Here is a 20,230-nt window from a genome sequence, read left to right on the forward strand (position 1 = left end):
GTTTTAATTAAGATACAGTATAGCTCAAAGATATCTCATCATGGAATAGGGATTATAAATTCTAATTCTATAGTATGAGACAATATATTAATGTAATGTTTAAGAAAAATTTTGTAAATGAGTTTCAATAGTTTATGGATTAGGGACCAATTTTATGGGGTTCCAGGGGCTTCTGTATAGATTATTTAGGTTCATCTTTCTATCTACCCAATGGGACTCTGTGTGCTCAATCTAGAAGATACCATCAGAGATGCTTAGTTTTGCAGTTCTCAAACTGTGGATTTGCGTCTCTAGAGATAACATGCTTGTGAGAAATAACAGACCTCAATCATCCCTGTTGTCCCTCTACAAATTTGTGTATACAGAGTCAATCCCTTACCTCTCTCTAAAAGTGCAAAGTTTCAGAAAGTTCAATGAATAGAAGATTGTTGGAGGCGGAATAGAACTGGACAAGGAGAAGAAGTCTGGACATAAATGTGAGAAGGGAGGGGCAGGCAGTAATCTTGAGGTCTTTCTGAGTGTAGCCTTCATTGATTTGAGATCTACCATACCATTCTCTCACGAGAAGGGAAAACCTATAATGGCAGCAGGCCGTAAAAGAGACCCAGTTTGGGAATAAGAACCATTCAAGAAATATATGTTTGCTGATGATGTTTTAAAGTCCACTGGTGAACTGGTGGAAGTCACTTAAGCACTTGGATTCAGAAGCTGCTGATGTGATAATCTCACTTTAACAGCAGTAGCTTCTTCTGCTGATGTAGAAAGAATATTTTTTTCCTTTGGACTAATTCATTTCAAATTGAGAAATCGTTTGAGACCTGAAAAAGCAGGAAACGTTGTTTTTCTTTTCCAGATTATGAACAAACAGGGAAATGAAGGTGAAGACTACTGAGTTAGCTGCAGAAGCCAATATTTTAAGTTTAAAAGTGGGGAAAAAAATACCCCCCTGAGTGATACAAGTTTCAGCGCTGTAAAGTGGCAGTGAAGACAGTGGTACAGCGCTGGGAGCTCTTCCCCTGGCGGAGGTGGTTTGATTACAGCACTGGGAGAGTTCTCTCCTGGCTCTGCGACTACACAGATGGTATTAAAGTGCTGCCATGGCAGCACTTTAATGTCAGCTGTGTAGACATACCCTAATAATTGACAGAAACGATTCTCATCTTTTTCCAAGTCCTGATGTTTTTACATTTTAGCATTAGTTGATCTGATGGTTAGTAATACTGGCATATAGGCGTCCAGTAAACCATTATTTACAGTTAATTTTACTTATTTTTCATGTTTGCCAGGAAACTGTTTCCTTATTGTGAGATATCATCTTGTGCCATCGACGTGTGACTTATCCCTTAAAGCAAGATTGCTGAAAGACATTTGACATTCATCTTATAGCAAACATTTTTATAATATAATCTTGTGTGTAAATGACATATTGTTGTCCTCTCTACTTGTGCCTCCTATTTCTCCCTTAGACCCTCTCTCTACATGTGCAGGGACACAACATGTGCCAGTAACAACTTTGTTAGTGGAAATATCATGCTTGGTTTCTGTAAAGAAGGTCTTCAGTTAAGGACTAGATAAATGTTTGCACAATACACTGTGTGTGAGAGTGAATGACACATACTCAGTGTGTGTAAATGAGGATCTAGTCCATAGATTTTAGCTAGTGTAAATCATCATCAGCTCCATTGAGGTTGAGAGCTACATAGTTTTTGGCCGGCTGAGGATCTGGCCGAAATATGCAAGCTTTATTTGTGTTTCATGTGTAAATGACATACTGGCTTTTTAAGAAAGACCTTTACAGGATTGACTCTAGTACCAAAGACATTATGTTCCTAACATTTCTCATTAACAATGAGTTTTTGTTGGTTGGTTTTGCTTCCAAAGGCAATAGAGATTTGAAAAATAGTCCTTTTCACTACCTTTTTCTAATATCTTGAGATGAGACAATGTCATATTCAGCTTAAAAGTGTTTATGTAGGGGTGCCAATAAATCGTTTTCTGCTTAGCAGAAAGCTAGCTATCTGTATTTACAGTCTTGTCTATTGTACTTTTGGAACCTGATCTGTTAGTCATCACCAGTTGCCCTTCTTTTAGCTCCTGTTTCAACCTTAGGAGTTTCAAGGATTGTTAATGTCGTATTCATAGATTCCAAGGCCAAAAGGGACCATTATGATCATCTAATTTTATTTCCTGTATAACACAGGCCATAGAACTTCCCCAAAATAATAGAGCACATCTTTTAGAAAAACATCCAGTCTTGATTTAAAAATGGTCACTGATGGAGACTCCCATGACTCCATGGTAAATTGTTCCAATGGTTAATTTCCCTAACTGTTAAATTATGCTTTATTTCCAGTCTACATTTGTGTAGCTTCAGCGTCCAGCCATTGGATGATGCTATACCTTTCTCTGCCAGATTGAAGAGCCTATTATTAAATATTTGCTCCCCCTGTAGATACTTATAGATTGTAATCAAGTCACCCCTTAATCTTCTCTTTGTTAAGATAAATAGATTGAGCTCTTCTGAGTCTGTCACTGTAAGACAGGTTTTCTAATCCTATAACCATTTTTGTGGTGGTTCTCTGAACCCTATTCAATTTACCAACATCGTTCTTGAATTGTGGATACCAGAACTGGACACTCTATTCCAACAGCAGTCGTACCGGTGCCAAATACAAAAGTAAAATAACCTCTCTACTCCTACGTGAGATTCCCTTGTTTATGCATCCAAGGATCGCATTAGCACTTCTGGCCACAGCATCGCTCTGGGAGCTCATGTTCAGTTGATTATCCACCACAACTCCCAAATCTTTTTCATAGTCTCTGCTTCCCAGGATAGAGTCCCCCATCCTGTAAGTATGAACTACATTTTTTGGTTCCTAGAGGCATACATTTAGCTATATTAAAATGTGTATTGTTCGCTTGTGTCCAGCTTAGCAAGCAATCCAAATCAAATCACTCTGTATACTGTTTACCACTTCCCCAGTTTTTGGGTCATCTGTAAACTTTCAGTGATATTATGTTTTCTTCCAAGTCAATAAAAATGTTAACTAGCGTAGGACCAAGAACCAATCCCTGCGGGTTTCCACTATAAAGTAACCCATTTGATGGTGATTCTCTATCTACAATTACAATTTGAGACCTGTGAATTAGCAAGCTTCTCTAATCCATTTATTAGATGATGCCCTCTTTGATCTGTTTCCTTTGGGTCAGGATAGCTCTGTGCATTCAACTATTTCATTTACCCTGCTGTTGTCTAAATGTGTCTTGTCTGACAGGTAACTTTTGTTAAAAACATTTTTTATCTGCTTAATAAATGTCTTCTTTGCTTCCTTTTTGATTTCCACTGAATTGGGTTATTATCTCAGACCTCAGGGCGTGTGCTTCTCTTTTTTCTGCCAGATCTTTTAATTTCTTTTTCAGCTTGACACATTTATCCATCTTCCAGTCATTTTCAGCTCATCAGAGCTAATTTTTCCTTTTTTTTCTTGCTAGTCTTTTCTCTGCAACTTTCTTGTATATTTATTGCTATCCTGTGTTTGTGTCATGTATTGAGCCAGTGAAGCACTATAAGTTCTTACATATATTAAAAATGTGGGTCAGAATCTTGGCTCCCCACCCTCCAGCTTTTCTTGGACATGTTATTCATCCATAGCCTTAAATGCAAACACACACATATATAAACTCTCTCCTTTTTTTTGTGTTTTGTTTTGTGAAGGATCTCCTTAACTGAGATGGAGAGGTTTGCCCTAAACATGAAGAGAGTGCTAGGTAGGACTCAGCACCATGTATATCTATATGTAATTTCCTCTGCATGTGTGTTATATGTAGAGCTATGTAATTAATTTTCTAAGGAACTGCTCCCCTAGCCCCATGTAAATAGGAATGAAATTAAACTTCTTACATCTGAGGTGGAGAAGACCAGTATACAACTCAAACAATTTAAGACAATTCACAGTTTTTGAAGGAATTGATAAAATCATAGAAATTGGAGAAGAAACAAGAAAGCATATGCAGGGGGAAGATGAGAGGGTGACCTGACTCAGTGTCAGGGAAACAGAGAGAGGGATGGGACCTGAAGAGATGGGAGAAAGATAAGGAGTGAAGGAGACAAAAGTGCAAAATAGTACATTCAAAGTGTATTAAAACACTCTGCTGATATTTTCCATGTAAACAATTGCATTTGTTGCAGTACTGTGCTTGTAGACTGGAGGGGAGGTGGTCTAAGATGCTCACTGTGAAGAAGTGGTCCAGGCAATGAGAGTTGGAGACCCCCTGAGTTACAGTTGGAGACCACTCAAAAGTAATATGGTGTCTGATTAAAAGGAAACATGTTTGATAGGATAAAATTCCTATGTAAAATTCTCTAGCCCTGAGCCTCTTCCCCCACACCCAAACTGCTGCTGCTGGCTCAGGGGCTGCCCTGCTTGGGCAGCCTCTGAGTCAGCACCAGCTGCTGCAGAAGTCACTGAGGTTACTGAAAGTCATAGAATCTGTGACATACTTGCAGCCTTAGTTATTATATAAATATTGATGTTTACCAAAATATTAATATTTACTTTTGGAATGATGATGTAGGATGGACAGAGGTTTCTCTTTCAGCCTTGTGCAATAAAGTTCCTCTTGAGGAAACAAATTTTGAATTACAATATCAATAGCAATTAAAGCAACAGCCAAATACATTCCAGTGGGGAAGCCTCGGGCATTGCAGCATGGTCTGCCTCCAAAATACAGATGATCATAAAAAGGACTAAATGTGAATGAAATACGTTTTCATCTAATCCATTACTGTGGTCTGTATCAAGACCAAAAAGAAGAAATGGTTTTCTCAGGGCAAAAAACCCCCTGTTTTCCACCTTATCTAATGATACGAGAAAAGAGCCAGTGTAGGTGTAAGAGGAGGAGCATTGTTTGTCACGAATGGTATCAGAAGGGCAATCAAAAAAGAGCTTAGTCGAGCTCTGAACTTTGATAGCCACATGTTATGCCGAATTCATTTATTCTGTTGCATGCCAAGGGGTTAGAATGTGTTTTACCAATCTGACAACCTTTTTTCTTGCTCTGTTGGTTTGTTGCTTTTGCCGCTGTTACCTAAGCTTGTGAGAGCAGTCCAGTGCTTCTACACAGATTTACAGTGCTTAATGCTTAGTATAGGCAATGTAAACTCATATTTTTCATTTAGGTGAGCATGGGCCATAGCTGAAGTGGTGCTGCTCTACTGAATTTGCAAGTAAAGATGTTCCATGAGTGTCCATTGAGTACAGTATATATTGATTCTCCCTATGAAATCTAGATAGATATTAAGTCCTGCATGTATCCAGAGAACTGCCAATCCCCTACCAGCTTAGCTAACAATTGGATGATAGGATATGGATAACATGGTAAATTATGGTCTAGTGCTTAGCATTATTCCTGGCTTTGCCTCTAACATACTATGTGGACTTGGACAAGTTATTTAACCTCTTTGCCTTAGTTACAATTCTCAGTAAGACTTTACAATCTCATAGGGGTGTAGAGAATTAAATAAGTGCTTTGAAAAAAATTAGGGCTGTCGATTAATTGCAGTCAACTCACGCGATTAACTCAAAAAATTAATCGTGATTAATCACACTTTAAACAATAGAATACCAATTTTGGATGTTTTTCTACATTTTCAAATATATTGATTTCTATTACAACACAGAATACAAAGTGTACAGTGCTCACTTTATATTATTATTTTTGATTAAAAATATTTGCACTGTAAAAATGATAAAAAATAGTATTTTTCATTTCACCTCATACAAGTACTGGAGTGCAATCTCTTTACCATGAAAGTGTAACATATAAATGCAGATTTGACCAAACACAAAGAAGGTACCGATGTGAGATTTTTAAAAATAGCTCCAGCATTCGACCCAAGGTTTAAGAATCTGAAGTGCTGTCCAAAATCTGAGAGGGATGGGGTGTGGAGCATGCTTTCAGAAGTCTTAAAGGAGCAACACTCCGATGTGGAAACTACAGAACCCGAACCACCAAAAAAGAAAATCAACCTTCTGCCGGTAGCATCTGACTCAGTTGATGAAAATGAACATGTTTTGGTCTGCTCTGCTTTAGAGTGTTATCTAGCAGAAACTGTCATCAGCATGGATGCATGTCCTATGGAATGGTGGTTGAAGTATGAAGGGACATATGAATTTTTAGCGTGTCTGACACGTAAATATCTTGCGACGCCAGCTACAACAGTGACATGTGATCACCTGTTCTCACTTTCAGGTGACATTGTAAACGAAGCAGGCAGCATTATCTCCTGCAAATTGTAACCACGCTTGTTTGTCTGAGCAATTGACTGAAGTAGGACTGAGTGGACTTGTAGGCTCTAAAGTTTTACATTGTTTTATTTTTGAATGCAGTTATTTTTTGTACATAATCCTACATTTGTAAGTTCAGCTTTCATGATAGAGATTGCACTGTAGTACTTGTATTAGGTGAATTGAAAATACTATTTCTTTTGGGTTTTTTACAGTGCGAATACTTGTAATCAAAAATAAATTAAAGTGAGCACTATACACTTTGTATTCTGTGTTGTAATTGAATCAATATATTTGAAAATGTAGAAAACATCCAAAAATATTTAAATAAATGGTATTCTGTTATTGTTTATCAGTGTGATTAATCGAGATTAATTTTTTTAATAGCGCAATTAATTTTTTTAGTTGCTTGACAGCCCTAAAAAAATACATCTGCTAAAAGATACTAGAGAGCAACTAATCCAATAATCTGTGTTTACCACTGGTTTCTGCTGGATGGAATCAGAACTGATCAGCTGTTGATGACAGGCCCTATAATTACTAAAAGCTACGTGAGATTTTCCTTTAATGCAGGTAGTTGGGCCTATGCTTTTGTAGCAGAAGGGTGTGGGTTCTGTCCCTATTGTTGCTATGGAGTTCTGAGTGGCCATGGTATGTGTTGCATGGTGACAGCTGTAGTCACAGATTTCCTGATATTTTTATATTATCCTATATAACAACATGTATCTCACTTCAGCAAGCCCTTCAAAAATAAATCTCTTAAGTCATAGGAGTGATATAACTGATTTATGAAAATCTGACAGTTGAGAGTGAAAAGTGATGAGCAGTGTCAGAATAACACAATTGCTGAACCAGCAAAATTATTCTACAAAATATTCATATCAGCTGAGGTGGATAAGCACCTGGCAAATGCTTACCTACCTATAGTTTTGCAAGCTGGCATTACAAAGATGGTATAAGACAAATACTATTGCATGGTGTGAGATGGTTTCTAATATTTCTTTTCTCTTTTTGTAGGTGACAAAATGACTTGCTAATCCTTTGGTCTTATACATTGATATATTAATAATATCATATAAATATGAAAATTTACATACAGTAAAGGAAATATGTATTAAAAGAGGCAACTGACATACACAGTTGTGACTAACGTTGAAATTTAAATCAGAGGCAAATTTTAATTGTCAGCTCTTCAAAAAATTTGAGAAAAGAACTATGCTGAAATAAGTGAGGACTGGAATAAGCTATAGCACAGTTGCTTGCAAACTCTTCTTTAATTACCGAAATTCTAATTCCATTCAATTCTGTGCGTTCTCAGGTAGTGCTTATATTTAGTTTGTCTAGTCTCAAAAAATATACTATATTCAAAATGCTTGCCAAGAACAAATCTGTAGGAAGAAATTTTTTATGCTGGCCCAGGGTCAAAACTTTCCCACATAACAAGAAAAAAAAAAAACACTACAAAAGACTTTGTTTAAGCTGAGAATTTTTTTAAAAAAGGCTTTGTTCTTTCTGTGACTCAGTAATATACAGTTGATTTAAAATATGGATTGTTCATTTCCCATGATTTTTAAAATTTGGCTTTATTTTAGTTTAAATATTTCAGTTGGGGAAAAAAGAAAAGGAGTACTTAGAATCATAGAATATCAGGGTTGGAAGAGACCTCAGGAGGTCATCTAGTCCAACCCCCTGCTCAAAGCAGGACCAATCCCCAACCAATCACGAAAGCTTATGCTCAAATAAATTTGTTAGTCTCTAAGGTGCCACAAGTACTGCTTTTCTTTTTGTGGATACAGACTAACACGGCTGCTACTCTGAAACCTGTCAGTTGGGGAAGACTCAGTTGCTTGCCTGAGTTCCACCGCATTGGCTTTTGAGCTTTAAAACTGGACTAATTATAGGGTTTTATGGAAAAATCTTGTTTTTCAAAAGCTGGTTACTTTTAATTTTTCTTTGAATTGTGCTTATTTGTGAAGTGTGTTTCATTGATGGGGATGGGGAGTGAGCTGTAGCTCATGAAAGCTTATGCTCAAATAAATTGGTTAGTCTCTAAGGTGCCACTAGTACTCCTTTTCTTTTTGTGAATACAGACTAACACGGCTGCTACTCTGAAACCTGTTTGCATCATGTATGTCTCTTTAGTTGTGCCGGCACAGCTATCTTTAATTTTAACTATATCTTTTTAAAAAAAATATTTTCAACAAAGAGAATACAGTATGACTGTTCCAGGGAGGTTGCCCGAGTAACACAAACGTAAAAATATAAAAATGTTATGCAGAATTATAGTGCTCAGCTTCAGCAAGTTTGTGTCCTTCCTTGCAAAACAGACCATGCTTCACGTGAACCTAAAATAATACCTCTGTCTTTTCTGACCTTAGTCTGTCTGGATTCTGGCCTGGGTAAAGTCAAGGATTGCACTACTTTTGTTGGTCAGTGACGTTCTGGCAAGGAATAAAGATCAGTTGTCCACGCAGATGTGAGGTCTGGGATAACGTGGAATGGGAGGTGCTGTTAACTTGCCTGTGGTCCCTGGGGGGTTGAACAGAGCTGCCCTTGGGTGGCTTTTTCCTTTCCTCTTGGATAGGATGCAGAAAGTGGTAACTACTCTTTTACCAAGAGGTCTCATTTGGGTGGTGTGTGCTAGGGTGATTTGTGCTTTATCCTGTGTATGTGGGAGCCTGTTAGGAGAGTTAGTGAGACATGCTGAAGTGCTTTCAGTATGTTGTTGACACCTAGCATATAGTTCCACCTTGTCTAGCCCAGATGTAGTGAGGGTCTTTCTTTGTATAGGAGTGAGAGTAAAGCACAGATGAGAGCAGGCTGGTTGAGGCATAGAACACTCTAGTGACCTTAGACCAGGGGTGGGCAAACTATGGCCCAGGAGCTGCATTGGCCCTTCAGATGTTTTGATCCATCCCTCAAGCTTCTGCTGGGAGCAAGTTCTGGGGCTTGGCCCGCTCCAGCTGGGCAGCAGGGTTGGGAGTTCGCCCCGCTTTGTGCATGCCATGGCTCTTCCTGACTCCCAGAAGCAGCACCATGTCCCCCCTCTGGCTCCTACGCGTAGGGGCAGCCAGGGGGCTCCGCATGCTGCCCACGGCCCAAGTCTGGCCCCCACAGCTCCTGTTGGCCAGGAACTGCAGCCAATGGGAGCTGCAGGGGCAGCGCCTGCAGACAGGGCAACGTGCAGAGCAGCCTGGCCACACTTCTGCATATGAGCCAGAGGGGGGGACATGACGCTGCTTCCGGGAACTGCTTGAGGTAAGCGCTGCCTGGAGCCTGCCCCCCTCCCAGGCCCCAACCCCCTACCCCAGCCCTGATCACTCTCCCACCCTCCAAACCCCTCAGTTTCAACCTGGAGCACCCTCCTGCCCCCCCAACCCCTCATCCCCACCCCAGAGCTTGCACCCCCAGCCGGAGCACTCATCTCACCCCTGCTCCAGCCCAGAGCCCTGTCCTGCACCCTGAACTCCTCAATTTCCATACCCAGATGTGGCCCTCAGGCCAAAAAGTTTGCCAACCCCTGTCTTAGAACTTCCATGTGGTGCGTTGTCTTCCTCTGTGAATTCCACTTTCTCTGTGCATATGTAGAGTAACTAGCTTACTTTGGGTAACAAAATACATTAAATAATAAGTTACAGTATTTAGTTATTACAGATAGACAAATAAAATGTATAAGTTTGGTCATTCCTCTTTATTACAGCTAGCACTGGACAGCCATTCCCTCTTGGGGAGAGTGGATTTTTTCCCCCAACTAACAGAATTGCTAACTAAGGGCATGTCTACAGTATGGGTACTACAAGAGCACAACTGTAGTTAAGCTGCTGTAGCACCCATAGTGCTTCCTACATCAATGAAAGCTGCGTCTGCGCTGGGGGTTAGATCAGGTCAGCTTAACTAAGGCACCTTGGATGTGAATTATTTGCACCCCTGAGTGTTACATCTTGGTAATTTTAAGCCTAGAGGAAGGCTAAGCATCAACTTCATCGTTACCGCTTTTCTAGGAATTGTAGAGTCTCTTCACCTTTTAGGATTGGGCTGTAAATCATGAGACCTGCATGCCTTCCATAAAACTCTACTTTCTGAATTATCTGAAATAAATTATACTGTATAACTCGCATGGAAACTAACCTTTGTCAGTGTGGAAGTGAGGGGGAAGGGTGGTAATCAGCATCCATGTTGGAAACTTGATGAGGTTCCTCATCCATTGCTCCCACTTTTGAATTTACTAAAAATGGATAAAATAGCTTGCAAATGAGCAAGCACGTTTCTAAATGACTCTTGTAGAGTTTTCTGTGTTGCTTTAAAAACTATGAGAAAACCTTTTCTCCCAATTGTATGTTGATTGACTCTCTCAAGCTTTTCTTCAGAGTAGACTTGCTGGCAAAGAATCAGCTATTTCTTGATTTGCTTTTTTTAAAAGATCAGATATCATAAAGCACTTCTGCTTTTTCATTGAAAAACTACTACCTCAGGCCTTGAAGTTTTACTGGATGTGAGAGGTTTAAATTCCATGTTGAAGAAAATCAGCTTTCAGACCCACCATCTTCTATCATCTCATCTGAGTAGCTCTTGTCAGGACTGGGAAGAGAATGTAATGTTTGTGAATGAACACTAATTCCAAGCTTTCTTACAACTACAATACCCACCTGCGGAAGTGAAGAAACAGAGCCAGAAGAGTTCCCAGAAGTCACCTACTACCGGACAGGCCTAACAAAGAACATAACAGAACGCCACTAGCCGTCACCTTCAGCCCCCAACTAAAACCCCTCCAACGCATTATTAAGGATCTACAACCTATCCTGAAGGATGACCCAACACTCTCACAAATCTTGGGAGACAGGCCAGTCCTTGCCTACAGACAGCCCCGCAACCTGAAGCAAATACTCACCAACAACCACATACCACACAACAGAACCACTAACCCAGGAACCTATCCTTGCAACAAAGCCCGTTGCCAACTGTGCCCACATATCTATTCAGGGGACACCATCACAGGGCCTAATCACATCAGCCACACTATCAGAGACTCGTTCACCTGCACATCCACCAATGTGATATATGCCATCGTGTGCCAGCAATGCCCCTCTGCCATTTACATTGGTCAGGCTGGACAGTCTCTACGTAAAAGAATAAATGGACACAAATCAGATGTCAAGAATTATAACATTCATAAACCAGTCGGAGAACACTTCAATCTCTCTGGTCACGCAATCACAGACGTGAAGGTCACTATCTTACAACAAAAAAACTTCAAATCCAGACTCCAGCGAGAAACTGCTGAATTGGAATTCATTTGCAAATTGGATACTATTAATTTAGGCTTGAATAGAGACTGGGAGTGGCTAAGTCATTATGCAAGGTAGCCTATTTCCCCTTGTTTTTTCCTACCCCCCCCCCCCCCCCGACATTCTGGTTAAACTTGGATTTAAACTTGGAGAGTGGTCAGTTTGGATGAGCTATTGCCAGCAGGAGAGTGAGTTTGTGTGTGTGTGTGTGTGTGTGTGTGTTCCTGGGGGAGTAGGGGGGGTGAGAGAGCCTGGATTTGTGACCAGCAAGAGAGTGAGTTTGTGGGGGGGGGGGGGGCGGGGGGTGAGAAAACCTGGATTTGTGCTGGAAATGGCCCAACTTGATGATCACTTTAGATAAGCTATTACCAGCAGGACAGTGGGGTGGGAGGAGGTATTGTTTCATGGTCTCTGTGTGTATATAATGTCTTCTCCAGTTTCCACGGTATGCATCCGATGAAGTGAGCTCACGAAAGCTCATGCTCAAATAAATTGGTTAGTCTCTAAGGTGCCACAAGTACTCCTTTTCTAATTTCAATGTGTTTTTCTAGTTTCCCAAATAAAGGCATTTTGAGACAGTGACAAGATGAAAGGTTATTAACCTTCTGGCATTTGCTTAGGATTCTTCATTCCTCACACCTGAAACAGTCAAAGAAGGTTCTTTCCATTCTGGGATGTTTTTTGTCACTCTTCTGTGCTTCTGTCTAAATGTATAAAGCCATTTCAGTGTTTAACTTGAGTCACCTTAAGTAGATTTGTGACAGAATCAGCAGGAAACTTGAGTAATCACACATTTTTACTTCCAGCATTTTTCCCTGGAGCTTTGGTTTAAAGAAAACTAAGCTGTATGTTATCTCAAACAATGGCATTAATGTGCCCCTCACTGGTTTTCAAGTTCTTACATATTTCTGTATTATCCTTCTCCACAGCTCTGACCTCTACCTTCGGTGTCTTTTAATCTCGTCTGGTTCTCTTAACTTCAAAATCACACTATTACTGCCAGGCTTGGAATGCACTGCAGTACCACTGATTTCCTTTTGATGCTTGGACTCACGAATCAGACTAACCTGTGGTGATGTTCTGAATGCTGTTATGGCTGTCATTGCTACTTTGCTACAGATAAATAAACCCCTAAGTATTAAAAACAGGATCAGTGGGGCCATATGTACTTGTTCTGCAACATCTCTTTACTATCAGATCATTGTCTTTCCAAGCCTCGTCTGCATTAGAAGCTCTGAAGAAGTATGGGCTTGGAGTCACCTGGCTGGGCATCTGTTTTATTGTTGGGTCATCTTGTTATACTTATTCAGCAGTCCTAACTGGCTAGCACAACAGATTTCTCTTTTCCATAAAGGGGAATGTAGCTTCCATGAGCTTCAGAATAGTGGATAGAGCGCAGAGCCCAGAGTGGATAGAGAATAGTGGATAGGAAGCAGATAGTGAGACAAAGTGTTGTCCCAGAGCATAATTCCAGAACATTAATTTTCTAGCGTATTTTGCATTTTCTTCTGATGAAAAGTTTACTCTGATTATGGGCACACCCTTCAATAATTGATTATGTATGCTGAAATCATAGGTTGCAGCGAGTCTGAGTTATTTGTTTATAACTTGGTATGATTAGCTTGCACAAGGCAGTACAGTAGATCCTATTCCAAATAACTTACAGTTTAAAGGTACAGTGGATATAATAAAGTACAGAATAAATGTAGAAGGTAGGAGCTCTGCCCCATTGGTGTTTTTTCAGAAATCTTTTAAGAAGATAAAAGGAAGAGAAGAGCTGGGGGTGCTGAATTGGTAAATGAGTTGCCTATTTTTTAGTTGGGATAATGGGGAAGGGTATTTATGTTGAACCTACTCAGGACAAGCACACTGAAGAGTAATGATCCGAACACCTTGCATCCAAGATTTACTTTGCTGTGTTCATTTTTTAGGACAACAAAACTTCTGATTTGCATCAGAGTGAGATTTGTAGTTACAAAAAAACCCCCCGAAAAACAAAAAACCTCTGGGGGAGGGATTGTTACTGTTTTAGTCTCTCCTGGCATCACAAAATTGGATGACAAATAAATAGGTCACTAGCATGAAGAGAGGTGCATCTGCTGCTGCCCATTTCTGTGTAGCTAAGCTTCATAATGTGGTATGCTTGGTAGGAAACTGTACTAAGTATTTTGAAATCTTTCCAGTCAGGGACTTTCACAAAAAATCTTTGGGTTGCCACGCATCCTGTTGACAAATGATGAAGGTAGGCTGCTTGTTCAAGGCAAAAAGTGGTTGTGTTTTTTTAATGGCATCTCACCAAAGGCTGCTCTTCTCCCCATGACCTCAATTTCCCCTACACTTTCGTCCTTAAAAAGAAAAGAAAAAAAATATTTTTACTTCTAATCTCCCTCAGTCCGTCTGTCCTGCATCAGCTGTCAACCTGGCATCATTCTTCTCTCGCTGTGTTGACTTGCATCTAGAGGTGGTTATTCTGTGCCCCACTTCAGGTGTAGTTGAGGGTTAGGAGAGGGACGAGAGCATTTTGTTTAAAAAAAAAAAAGGGGGCGGGAGGAGCAGGAAAGAGGACAAAAATGTCTTTCAAGAATTCCTTACTTCTTACCTTAAGGTAACTGCTTTGTGTATTTATTTTATGTGTTAAGCAATTTAAATTCTGAAATGTGCTTTTAATAACGGGTAAAAGAAGTTACTGAATGAGTTAACTCATTATCGCATAGCTTTCTCTCTGTGAGGTGATCTGAAGGGCGACTCCTTCAGGCTAAGACAGTAGGCACTGTGCATGGGTTGACACAGTTGTAAGTTGCTATCTGCATATCTTTTGTTTGCTTACTGGTGTTTGCAGTAAATGCACTGTTTTCTCCAAAGAGCATCTGTCTTCTTGCTAGCTGTGGTGAGTTTTGCATTTTATCAGATTGTCTGCTTCAGATGTGAAAAGTGGGAAACGTTTTAAATTGAATTTTTAAGATGTAAATTTACCAAACCATTTTAAGGAAACTAAAAGGTTCATTATGGGCTAATTCAAAGCCCACTGAAGTCATGGGAGCCTTCCCACTGATTTCAGTGAGCTTTGGACCTGGCTGTATTTGTTGTATAGATCTCACATTAGATGGGTGTTGGCTACAAATATTCTAGTCTGGGAAGCACTAGGTACTCTGCTTCTCTTTGACCATTGTAAATTACCATGTTGATAAATGGGAAGAGGATGATGTGACTGAGGCATTAAAATGTAGACAGGATTGATAATTAATACTTAAAGTTCCATTTTGCATCTTTCTGTGACTTGGTTGCTGCTATCATTGCCTGATGCATAGACATTTCCTTCTGTGTGAAGCAAGCAGGAGGCAACCAATAGAAACTAAGAATTTTTTGCACTCTGGCTGGTATAACTGCCCCCCTCCGTCCGTCTCCCACAAATAGGAGAAATTTCAAAGAACTCATGAATGGACAAACACTTTCTGAACCATGATGGTTTAGATGTTGGTGTAACAGTTGCCGAATAGCAAGTAAAAAACAATTGCAGAAAAACACGTTAAAAAAAAAATCTTGTTTATGTGTATGCATGCGTTTTGTAACCCTATAGGCATTCCCTAGTTTCCATTAGTTATTCAGATATAACATCAGACATTTTGGTACTATATATATTGTGTATGGGAAAGGTTTGTGGCGTTGCAAACTGCCCAACAATAGACAATATGTTCATATAAAGTAGAACCTTTTTCTTAGAATCTAGCGTTTCTTCATGTCTGTTTTTCTGTGCTCTTCCATTAGGTTTTCAGTGGATCTCTATGCAGTCACCTCCATTCGAAGAGAAACGGCTGCTGAACATAATTCTAAAGTGAACTGCCTTTTTTGTCCCTCTCATTAACAGTTCCATTATTTAAATTTAATTAACTGTGTAAAATGACCACACGGAGCAAGTCAGTAACCCACCTCACCAGTAATGCTGTGCCTATAAACAGGGGAGATAGAAAGAAAACAAGAATTACATGTTGTCTGAAGCCATACAAGAAATTAGAGAAAGCAAGGGAAAATCAGTCTGAACAAACTAGCTGAAAAAACTGTAACTGAGACTTAAAGCTGTTTCTGAATAGAGATTAGCCAACTCTGTGAAAACTAGGTGGGATGTAGGCTGAAATACCCTGCTATTAATTTGCTTTTCATGGGTTGATCTGAACATACCAACACTATCTGATATGCAGCAGACCATCTACTGTGAGGTAAAAGTTAGCATTACTGGTAAAGTTTAATGTGTGTATATTTTAGGTGGAATTTTTGCCCTTACTTACATGCGTCACTAGTACTAGAGCTATCTATCTCGGTTAGCTTTATAATGCTGAGAATTTACATGAGTGCACACGTATGCATCTCTTTAAATGGGTTCGTCCACTGCCTGAAGCGTAGAGCATGAGTCCTGGCATCACTTTTCTGTGGAATGTTGGGTTGTGCCAGATGTGTCCACTCACACTGGAGTTTTACTGCGTGTGTGTCTGGTGTATTTGGAATGCTTTTGATAGGGTTGGCCTTTAAATGATCATAATCCAGCATCCACATTAGCAGCCTATCCATCTGAATGGAGGTGGTGGTAGTTTCAGTGTCAGTCTGGACTGCAGACTCCATAGCACAGTAGTGTATTGCTGCATATTGCAGAAACAATACAAACAGAGAAATGTAGTGTTTTCCATTTTTAAAAAAGATCCTAGATTCTGGAAAATATTTGCATGGAGATCCTAGATCTGTCATTTTGAGAGTACACATTTGATTAGTTATGAGTTATATGTGCTAAGTATGCTGCTTTCCAGCGCTCCATAATTGCAAGTCCATCACTGATTCATAGAACTACTGAACCATACCTTGAACTGAGACTGTGGAGCAACACTGTCCCAAACTTCTGTTACCACCTGACCTCTTATTAGTACAGACTGGAAAGAAAATGTCACGAATATATATATGTTTGGAAAAAAAAAACAAACCCTAAACTTCTGTAACTCTTCTGCAACAGATTTTGTTTTTAATAAGATACATGCTATAGTACGTGTAATCAATCTGTATGAAACTTTGCAGCAGAACAAGAATTAATGTTTACATGATATTTTGGCTGTTAAATCTTATCTCAGTATTGTTTAACAAATCAAAACAGCCCATTCTGCTTGACCTTCTCAACACATGTGTTGTACAATCATGCATACTAGTCTAAGCTAATGTCCATATAAGCAGTGGTACTTGTATGCAAAGTAGTGAGTTAGATGACACAGTAGTTCAAACTGAATTTACAGTATTTAAAAAATCTGAATGGACATAAATTTCAGACTGTGCGATATATAACCTTTATTTCAAAAGAAACAAGGATTAATGTAAATAGGGAAGCATGAAACCCTGAAGTGAATACGTATCAGGTCAGCCTTTGTTTTAATGCAGAATTATTTATTACAATATTTGGATGGAAGTGCAAAAGGTTTTTCCCACCTCTCTGCATCAGAGTGCATGAAAGAAATTTTTTTAACCTTGGATATTTGATAGCAAGGAATTTAAATTAATATGCATTTTTCAATATAAAAACTGAATCAGTCTGGGTCTGCAGATCTCACTGCTACTTGAAGGTATATCTACACAGCAAAAACTCATGGGCTAGCCTATGCTAGCTAGCTTGAATCCAGCTAGCATGGGTAACAATAGCAGACATGATAGCACAGTGCCTTGCTCCTATATGGGGACCGTGCCACGCTTGCACTATCTGTGCTGCATTGTCTTAACTGCCGTTGTTACCCGCGCTAGCTCAGGCAACTACACTAGTGCTCAGCTTTTGCTGTGTAGATGTACTCTTTGTAGCTTTGTACGCTACAATGTCAATTAGATGGTTTAGAATGCTGAGTAAGGCATGCCATTTATTATTTAACATAGAAATAGCACCATATGTTTGTAGGGCACTTTATAGAAGAAAGACAGAGTCTTTGCTTTGAATAATTTAGCCCTGGTCTACTCTTAAAATTTAGATTATTGTAGCTATTTTGCTTGGAGTATGAAAAATTCACATCACCTAGCAATGTAGGTAAGTCAGCCTAGACATGGCTAGGCCGACGGAAGAATTCTTCCATCAACTTAGCTACTGTTTCTTCGGTAGGTGGATTACCTACATCAGTGGAAAAACCCCTTTCACTGATGTAAGAAGCATCCACTCTACAGGGAAAACATGACATAGCTGCAGCTCTGCTGCATAGCACTCATGGTGTAGACGTACCCTTAGTCTAAATAAACTGGTGGGGTTCTTTTTACCAAATACTCCAGTGTAGCGAGTAGGGGACCACTATGCCTTTTATAACTGGACTGTGTGTTTCATTGAAAAAATTTGGGGGGAGGGGGCATTGCTTGTTTCATGGGGGGGGGGTTTGGGGGTTTTGTTGTTGTTGTTTTTTTAAGAATTGTTAAATTTTTTTCTCCTACCGGCATGAAATATCAGAAACTGGCAGTCTCATATCAGAGTGATGAATTCAGTAGAAAAAGGGCTTGCTATTTTCTTAATTACTGAAGATGATTCTGACCCAAATTGTATGTGGTGTTGCAATTATCATGAACTTCTTTTTATGAAAATAACTTCAGAAACACGAAAAACTTGTATAACCTGGGTGTCGATTTTAGTTGAGGTGATGTAACTTACCATTTTTGCTTAAAGAGATGCATTTCAAATTGCTCTTAAATAAAGAGCTTCTTTTTTCATTGGAACACATAGGTAACACACATTCCTGGCTATTTCCAGCAGAGTATTCACATAGTTTTTCATATGCTCTGCTTTGTTTGGCCCATCAGCTATTTTCAGAGCCTTATCTAAAGATAATTCTGCTCAGATACAATTCTCAAGTGCTTTTACATCAAATCTACTTCTGTACAGTACTCAATGCAGTATTTGCTATTTTAGATTGTGGTTCAGTCCCATCTAAAGTAGTTGGATCCCCACATCTGTGAGCCAAATCAGAGACCAGATTTTTTTTACTTTTGTTTTGCCTATCACTTACTCTAGAGACATGTACAAAATACACATGTGGAACAATGTCTACCATCTAAAGTCCCTCTCATCCCACTCAAACAAGACTCAAGACATGATGAGTTTTGGGGAAAATAGATTTTGAAGCATTCTAATAAACTAATTCAGGTTCTGTTAAACTGTGGAGGAGAGAATTCCTGATTTGAGGCCTCACTAAAAATATCATGCTACCAGTCCCAACCTATTTAAACCTGGTGATTGTTTAGCTCATGTTACTGTGCATAAAGAGGGGTTCTCTAAGGTCACCAGACACCTCAAAGTACATAGGCAACCATTCAAAGTAGCTTAAGATAGGAAATTGTGTGTTGGTGTGTTTTAACTGTGTCCGAGTTCAGTTTTACTTACTTTCACGGCTCTCGACCAGAACAATACTACAAAAATCTGTTTTATGCTGTATACCTGGTTTCTGAACTCCAAAGTGCTCTGCTGGTCTCTGTGTGTTGACAGTTTAGGCCCCTATCCTGGCAAGACTTATGCACGTGCTGAGCTTCACACACTGAGAAGTCCTATTGAAGTCTTTGCATAGTGTTTGCAGAGTCAAGGCCCTAAATTAAATTTCAAGCTCTTTGGAGCAGAGAACTTGTCTTCATACGTGTATTTAAATCCTCATATACACCAGTAGTACTATGAAACTAAAGATCACTTGGCTATAGGATTCTGGGTATTCATCAAGCTCCTAGACATTAGAATTTCTGAACTAAGAATTAGTAGACTAAATGATTGAGTAGTTGTCTAGGGTGGCTACTTTTACTTAGACTGTGGAAGCTGGATCATTCATCTTGTTCCTAGTCATGTGAAGGAGGTTGGGTGTGTGGAAGATGATGGGAGAATAGGGTAGTCTTTTTTCCTCCCCCAATCAGAGCCCTGTAATCTTTTTCCTGAAAATTTTAACTAATATTTGTTATGCATACTTCAGTTCAGCTCATGATCTTCACTGGATTCCATTACATTCATTTTCTTCCTATCGTATTCAAAACACAAATCTGCAAGAGACAGTCTATTATATGTGTTTGTTTTAAGTCCAAGAAAAATTCTAATGCCTTCAAAAATTGACAGTGTTAACATTTTCTGTGAAAATGGCAATTTTCACATTGATTTTTTTGGTTAGTATAAATTTTATCTAGCCAGAGCTTGAGCTTGGCCCCATCTGCTTTCCCTGTGTAGGCTCTGTCCCTGGAGCTGCACTGAAGGGTCAGGAAGGGGCACTGCCTGGTAAGGGGAGGGGTTCAGTATTCTTGGCGTGTAGCCTTCTGTTCCTTGCTCCAAGTCTTTGCCAACATTCCCATCAGAGGAACATAACTGCTGATTGATGGCAGCTGCAACAGTGGGGGAATGAGGCATGCAGGGAGCCTGGCAGCCAAGACCACCTGCACAGAGTCCTGTCGGTTTCCCCTGATGGGCAGAGCCCTCTCCTGACTCCAGCCTCTCAGTATGGCCCCATCAGGTCTCCATGCCCCTGATAACCTGATCAACCCCCGCACGGGGCTGCACCCCATAATTTGCGAACCTCTACCCTAAACAAACATCAGTAAAAACCTTATAGCACCTCTGTGATGGGTTTGGTCACAGAGACCCCCTTCGGACTGTCACTTGATGTGCTGAGACTACATCTGAGCCCATCTTCC

General features: G+C 39.8%; 1 protein-coding gene across 5 annotated transcripts in view; it reads left to right on the forward strand.

Annotated features, from left to right (window-relative positions):
• MGAT5 (alpha-1,6-mannosylglycoprotein 6-beta-N-acetylglucosaminyltransferase) overlaps window positions 1-20,230 on the forward strand; it is a 235,612-nt gene that overhangs the window by 61,644 nt on the left and 153,738 nt on the right. The window contains exon 2 of one of the 5 annotated variants that reach the window (XM_073305301.2): window positions 3,716-3,768. The exons of the other annotated variants lie outside the window; for them this stretch is intronic. The gene's annotated coding sequence lies outside the window, so the exon portion shown is untranslated. The remainder of the gene's footprint in view (window positions 1-3,715; window positions 3,769-20,230) is intronic. 5 annotated transcript variants of the gene reach the window in all.

The sequence above is a fragment of the Lepidochelys kempii genome, chromosome 11 (genome assembly GCF_965140285.1).
Source record: "Lepidochelys kempii isolate rLepKem1 chromosome 11, rLepKem1.hap1, whole genome shotgun sequence".
Classification (NCBI taxonomy): domain Eukaryota; kingdom Metazoa; phylum Chordata; order Testudines; family Cheloniidae; genus Lepidochelys; species Lepidochelys kempii.